The sequence below is a fragment of the Ranitomeya imitator genome, chromosome 5 (assembly GCF_032444005.1).
Source record: "Ranitomeya imitator isolate aRanImi1 chromosome 5, aRanImi1.pri, whole genome shotgun sequence".
Taxonomy (NCBI): Eukaryota; Metazoa; Chordata; class Amphibia; order Anura; family Dendrobatidae; genus Ranitomeya; species Ranitomeya imitator.
The window spans coordinates 641,791,455-641,798,882 of record NC_091286.1 but is presented as its reverse complement, the minus strand read 5'-3'; positions in this window follow the sequence as shown (position 1 = coordinate 641,798,882).

The following is a 7,428-nucleotide window of genomic DNA, read 5'->3' as shown; positions in this document are numbered from 1 at the left end:
ATTTTTGTTGTCGTACTAGGGGTTTGAACCTGCGATGACTTCATCTCCTGTACAACGCGCTGCAATACTGTAATATTGTAGTGCAAAAAAAAAAAATTATCAATCTCCTTCAAAACTAACTTTAGCTAAAGGCTTCATAGGTGTGCAGTTATGCTAAAAATGGAAGACTTCAGTTGGGATCTTCAGATGTCATGTCAATGCCTCTGGTATCCCACAATCACATTGTGAGAATTATCGATAGAGACAACTTCCCTCATTTTCACCCTTTTACATGTGATTGTCACTTAATTCAGTAGCGTCTAACACATTAAATTGCTGGGATTGGAGCTACCACCGATGTCAGCAGTTACAACGCAGCCAGCAACCACATTGTATGGGCCCGCTCCCTTCAGGAATATATCTGTGGTACATGTATGGTGGATGTTGCAAGTTGAAACCTGGACAGAGTGAGTCCACCAGATTTTGGGATGACCCAGCGCTCTACTGTAGTCAGTCACTTCTCTAGATGAACAGGTACAGATCAGATACAGTGCACTCAGAATAGAATTCCACTACAAATGCAGAAAAGAATTCAACAAAAGGAAGGACTCATCATACACCTGTATCTACGGAACTGCCCGCAGCTCGGACATAGTGTCCAGATGGTGCAAAGAAATGTAAAAGAAGTGTTTTTATTTTTAAATCCATATATAAGTGAAGCAAATGTTGACTTAGGTGACTTTCTACATTGCCTTACCATAAGTGAGGGCTGTATAAAAAGATGAGTATTGACCCCCCAATTATGGTGAGCTTAGGTTCCATGACTTTGGTGTTAATTCCACATTCCTAATAGAGCGCGGAGTTCCTCACATGTTCTCTCCACACAGCAGCAAAGAAAGATGTGTCAAACCTGGCCCGGACCCCATCTCTACGAGGGTCTCAGACATCTCAGTTTTGCCTGATTAGCTAAACAATCTCACCCATCCAAGTATTTTTGGCATACGAGAATAAAAAACGGTTGTGTGAATTCAGCCTTAGGTTCAGATCTTGGGAGAAGGTATACAATAGAAGGTCCTGCTTTTATTCATCGCACCTGGCTGGAGTAATGTGCAGTGAGTATACCGCATGGATTATGAATGTGCTGAACTGCAGGAATAAAAATGAAATGAAAATATGGATAGCACCTGCAGCTTGTAGTGAAGAATGCCTTTGGCTTAGAATAGGTGAATTCCATGTTCCTCCGAGATACAGACTCCAACTGCAGCTGCCTAAGGTAGCAAATTGCCGTCGTTACTAACAGTCCGCAGATTCCATTTCATAAATCATCAGTCATTCTAAATATGTCATTTTTCTTCTCCTCACGTTTCATTTGGGATCTGAATTACTGGACAATAACAAAATATCGTAAAATGGATAGAGATATATATGAATGTGAGGATATTGCAGTCTGCACACATCAGGTATTCTCATTATCTATGTAGCATAGAAAATGCAAAAAATGTGTAAACCCTGTAACGATGTGTCTCTTGACGAAGCAGCAGTTGAATATGTGCTCCCGTCATGTATTGGTACTTTATTATTGAAAAACAAAAGTATTCAAATCTGTTGCTTGGAAAACTCAATAGTCAAAAAATGTTCTCATGAAGGATCTAAAAGATTCATTATTAGTAGAGGTGAATGAATTGATTTGATGCAAATTGAATAGTAATTCAGTGAATTGAACACTGTTCAATTAGCTTTAAGCAAATTACCTAAAATGGACACATTGCACATTGCAAATTATTACATCGGCCATTGAAGGACCACAAGACCTCTGGGAACAGCCGAATGGACACCACCATAATGTCTCATATTTATCCCATTACTGGGTAGATCACAGCCTATCAGGAGGGGTCATAGACTGTATCAAAGCAGAGGCAGGGAATACAGCAGCTAATTATGGTAATCTGGACAGTGAGATGACATCACAGCTTACAGTTTAGACATAGAGATATCTAGAGAAACACATAAAACAGTGGACAATCTCTACAAATAGTTTGCGTTGTAGTGTAACTTGGCGCGTGGCAGAAGTCATGGGTGAGGTACTCGTCTTTCAAACCCCGGCATGCTACATGAAGATGGGGGAGCTGGCAGGGTGTGTGGACTTCATTAATGGGGATGCTATGCCCTTGCACGCCGCATGTTACTGATGACTTTGGTTGGCCAGGATCAGTTGTTGTAAAGTTCAATGAGGGAGACCACCAGTCAACAATAAGTATTTTTTTTACTAACCAGCAACCTGATGGTAACTATGTGCAATAGATAGCGGATGCACAACTTCACAAATGTTTTCTTTACAATATGGAGCATCTTTACACACAGTCTTTCTACTTCCTCTTCTTCTACTTGTTTCTGCCTCAGTTAGACCCTTAGGCTACTTTCACACTAGCGTCGGACTCGGCCCGTCGCAGTGCGTCGGGCCGAGGATCCGACGCTAGCAGTGAAACGGAGGCACAACGGAGGCAGCAGATGCATTTTTCCTGTCTTCATTACACCCCAGCACAGTGCTACAGTCCAGTAAGTGAGAGTTCTATTCTCAACCCATGGTTTTGTGTCATCTTTCTTCCTAAGGGAATAACTTTGTCAATATGGTTGGTGCTTAGCTTCTAAGCTTGCGGATGCTTTTGAACTCCCGCCCAGGGCACTCTCTTCGTTTTACATTCTCTGTTACTTCCTAGCCCGTTACCTCTCTTGTCCCAGGACCCATCTCTGGTGTATCACTCAGGCCTTCTCTCGCTTCTATTTTCTTTACCACGCATCTCATTATCCACTGTCTCGGTCTCCACTCACATCTGGGGTACCCACGTCATGCGGCTCTGCTGACTAGTCAGACCTTAGGTCTGCTTCTGGCACATGCTGGGCCCTAACTAACTTCTTTGTCCCTTTGCCCTAGCCCCTCCCACTGTAGGCTAGTTCCAAATATTAACCCTAACTCTACCTACTGTCAGGCAAAATATAATCTATCATAATAAACACTATATGTCAAGGTACACTTACAACTATACATGTGTCTTCAAGGGAGAATGTGGGCAGTATGTCCATCTCCTTACAGTAGCGCAGCAGTGAAGAAGATAAGTGTATGGTATGTGAAGAAAAGAGAATAGAACACAGATTCAATTGACGGGGAGGAAAGAGCTGGCATTGATTAAACACAGTGCCGTTATATTATGCTTTTTTCCATTCTACATGCAGAAGCAAGTCATCAATATTGCTAAAAAGCATTTAAGGGCTTATTCACATGTCCATTTTATTTCATGGATAGCTCTCGTACCTATGATATTCTATGGTGCCCTTTGCATCTTATTTTTTCCAGGTAGAATAATCGGTCTGTTTTTTCCATTTTTTTCATACTTAGAAAAATTGGACACGTGAGCGACCACTAACTGTCACTCTGATTTCTTGCACACCTTAGTCTAAGTTGACATGGTAAATACCAGGGCAATAATGTGGTTGCTTCCTGCTGTTATTTTTTGGGAGTGCTGTGTTCCTAGATTTTCTTGGCATCTTTTTTTTGCGGGAAAATGGTGTTAAAAAAACTACGAAAGAGCAATTAAAGAAATACAGACATATAACTGCTTGACTATCTACTTCACAAATTGTGCGTGTCACAAAATACTCTTTTTTTTTTACTCACCTGTTCTACTCGTCAAATCTAATATCCATACACGTTACACCAGTACTTCAGCCTCAATGGAGGATACCTAGCCACCATTATATCTCAAAAAAACGGTCCATGTTTTGTTCTCTAACGTGGCAAAAACCATGGGTAGCTGATTTTGTTGTTTAACTGAAGATTGTGCTAAAGAATCGAAACATCCCATGTAACCAGCATTGACGACTACCACCACAAAGGTAGGTCCAAATGTGGGAGATTTTTCATCTACAAATTAAACTGAGGATACATGTGAGTTTTTCAGCAGATTCACCTAGGATTTCATACCGTTATCCAAAAAGAGCAAAAATCTGCACTGTGGATCAGTAACAGAAATTTATATGCAGTTCGTTTATATATCCTCACCATTGGGTAATTACTGAATAATACAACAGAGCAGCCGATAAATTGTCATTATTCAGTTAAACTCCAAGCTGCTGCCCATTTTCCTTCTCCCTTTTGAATGTACATACTACGTTTTTTACTTGTATAGAGGATATGAGCACCTCCAGAAGATTCCTTGTATCAGTCTGTCCTGTAATTTGCTCTTTCTGTGTGCTTTGACTCATTGCAGGTACTTTTTGGGGTATGACGCCCCCTTTGTCTGAGCACCATCATCTATTCAGCATTCAACAAGCACTGGAAACAGGCACTGGCCCATCTCTCACCCCTTCTAATTTGAGATCTACTGGCATATATCAAGGTGAGTTACTAGAGTTAGGACCATCCTGATTGGGCACACCTTGATGCAGTGGAGCGCTTTTATGCTTTTTTGATTAAAAAAAATGTAAACTAAGCACTGTGTGTTTTTTTCATGTACCCTATGTTTTTTACTATTAACTTACTGAAAACACTTGAAGAGATGAACTGGTGAACTGGAATATAAGTTGGTGTGTATGTAGGGGCATGTTCACATTGGCCACTAAACAGAGAAACCTTCAAGTGTTTATTGTTTTTGCATTCTGTGCAAATAAAGGAGTGAGCTCCCTTTTCTTTGAGCTGGACATTACATTCGTGTAGTTCCCCATGGCCGGATATCCATTATTTTGGCTCAGTCCTTCTCAGCCCTTTTGCACATGTACATCTCTTGACAAATGATAAGGTTTTAATTAAGACTGTCCCAAATAGGGTCACCGTGACATGGTGGGATGTCTTTCACTTTTTATTTTATCAAAATTATGCTAACTAAGCACCTTATATTATTTTCATGCACTATTACTGTTTATTCATTTACTGCAGGGTATTTGCTTTTTATGCTTTTTATCTTGGGTTTTTATTATTTACTTACTGTAGGGTTTCTAAGTTTTTTATGCTACATCATACTTTATGAATTTGTCAAATTCCCCTAATTTTACCAGGAAATTCGATTTGCAGTTATCTACACAGTATTTATTATACTCTGTCCAGACCCCAGAGGATAATAAACACAAGATGTAAAATGAAAAAAAAAATGAATACTTACCTCATTGTTCACATTTTTGGCCACCCTCAATGCTTGCTGCTTGCTGTCCAGTCTTCTGCTGATTTTCTTCACATCAATGTGTGATGCATCTATGATAGCTTCACTCTAGAACAGAACTTGAGAGCCTCAGACATGCCTGCTCACCATGCCAGGATGGTCTCGTTGCACCCAGAAGTCCCAATCTAGAGTGAAGAGGCCAGAGATGCAGCACACAACAGTGGAAATAAGTAGGGAGGTAACCAGAAAGGTGAGCGAAGAGGCGAGTATTATGTTTTAATTTTTTTTAACCCCTCATGGACCCTCTAGTGTTCATCAAAATGGCAGTAAGCATCCTGCCATTTTTATGAATTTGTGCAAAATGACTTAAAAAATCTGTATGATGAAGAATAGGGATTTTTTTTTTTTAATTTGAGAGCATTTTAATTCCACTTCAATAAAGTCGCCCATTTCCGTATCATTACAACATGAAGAATCATGAAGAGCATAATAAGGGACAATAACCCCTTAACGTCCAATGACGGACACAGTCCGTCATCGAACGCCTCCCTCTGTTTTGTGCGGGCACCAGCGATGAGCCTGCATCTTTTCAGGCACATGACAGCTGATCTGATCAGCTGACATGTGCCTGGAACAGCCCCGGGTGGAATCGTGATTCACCCGTGGCTGTTAACATGTTAAATGCTGCTGTCAAACTCTGATAGCGGCATTTAACATGAACTCGCAGGAAGCGCGTCTTTACCTCCTCCCATCAGCGCCCATGTCCCAGACATTCTATAGGTTGGTGGGGAAGGAGACAATTGGTTGAGGGTTGCAGGAGCTCCAGTGTTGGTGAGGTGGTAGCTCCGGTAGTGGTGAGGAGGCAGCGGGGTCAGTGCAGGCTGTAGGCTTTCCTGAAGAGGTGGGTTTTTAGGTTCCGTCTGAAGGATCCAAATGTGGTTGATAGTCAAACATGTTGGGGCAAAGAATTCCAGAGGATGGGGGATATTCGGAGGCGGTTGGGTGAGGAGCAAATAAGTGTGGAGGAAAGAAGGTCTTGGGAGGGCTGGTGATTACATGAGGGAAGATATTGGGAGATTAGTTCAGAGATACAGTGCCTTGCAAATGTATTCGGCTCCCTGGAACTTTTGAACCTTTTCCCACATATCATGCTTCAAACATAAAGATACCAAATGTAAATTTTTGGTGAAGAATCAACAACAAATGGAACACAACTATGAAGTTGATCGGAATTTATTGGTTATTTTAAATTTTTGTGGAAATTCAAAAACTGAAAAGTGGGGCATGCAATATTATTAGGCCCCTCTGACTTAATACTTTGTTGCGCCTCCTTTTGCTGCAATTACAACTGCAAGTCGCTTGGGGTATGTCTCTATCAGTTTTGTACATCGAGAGACTGAAGTTCTTGCACATTCTTTCTTGGCAAACAGCTCAAGCTCAGCGAGGTTTGATGGAGATCGTTTGTGAACAGCAGTATTCATCTTTTTCCACAGATTCTCCATTGGATTGAGGTCTGGACTTTGACTTGGCCATTCTAACACCTGGATACGTTTAATTGTGACCCATTCCATTGTAGATTTTCCTTTTGTTTGCGATCATTGTCTGGTTGGAAGACAAATCTCCATCTCAGTCTCAGTCTTTTGCAGACTCCAACAGGTTTTCTTCAAGAATGGTCCTGTATTTGGCTCCATCCATCTTCCCATCAATTTTAACCATCTTCCCTGTCCCTGCTGAAGAAAAGCAGGCCCAAACCATGATGCTGCCACCACCATGTTTGACAGTGGGGATGGTGTGTTCAGGGTGATGAGCTGTGTTGCCTTTCCGCCAAACCTTTCGTTTGGCATTGTTGCCAAAAAGTTCGATTTTGGTTTCATCTGACCAGAGCACCTTCTTCCACATGTTTGGTGTGTCTCCCAGGTGGCTTGTTGCAAACTTTAAATTACACTTTTTATGGATATCTTTGAGAAATGGCTTTCTTCTTGCCACTCTTCCATAAAGGCCAGATTTGTGCAGTGTACGACTGATTGTTGTCCTATGGACAGACTCTCCCACCTCAGCTGAAGATCTCTGCAGTTCATCCAGAGTGATCATGGGCCTCTTGGCTGCATCTCTGATCAGTCTTCTCCTTGTTTGTGATGAAAGTTTAGAGGGACGGCTGGGTCTTGGTAGATTTGCAGTGGTATGATACTCCTTCCATTTCAATATGATGGTTTGCACAGTGCTATTTGCCATGTTTAAAGTTTTGGAAATCATTTTGCATCCAAATCTGGCTTTAAACTTCTCCGCAACAGTAACACGG